Source organism: Egretta garzetta, unplaced genomic scaffold (assembly GCF_000687185.1).
Source record: "Egretta garzetta isolate BGI_Z169 unplaced genomic scaffold, ASM68718v1 scaffold318, whole genome shotgun sequence".
Classification (NCBI taxonomy): domain Eukaryota; kingdom Metazoa; phylum Chordata; class Aves; order Pelecaniformes; family Ardeidae; genus Egretta; species Egretta garzetta.
In genome coordinates this window covers 439,938-440,278 of record NW_009260404.1, presented here as the reverse complement: position 1 = coordinate 440,278, position 341 = coordinate 439,938, and positions in this window count along the sequence as shown.

Genomic DNA, 341 nt, shown 5'->3' with positions numbered 1-341 from the left:
AGCAGCGTGAAAGAGAAAACCCCAGCCGTACCCCTGTTGGCTCGCACGCTTGTGTCCCAGCTGTCCCTTATGCTTCTCTGTGGGAGGAATTTCAGGAGAAACCGGGCAAGCATCAGTGTCCAGGGGTGCCCCATGGGTTTGCTCATGCCGGGGACAGCGGAGGAATGAGAGACATCCCAGCCGCATCCCTGAGCAGGATCCCCCATCACGTCGTTGTCAGCGGGCACTTGCAGCCACGGCGCGGCGTGGCCCTGGGTCCTTCTCTTTATCTGCCACCCCCCTCCTCCTTCCTTGAGCCACTTCTTATCACGTTGTGAGCATACCTTCTACGTGGCTTAGCA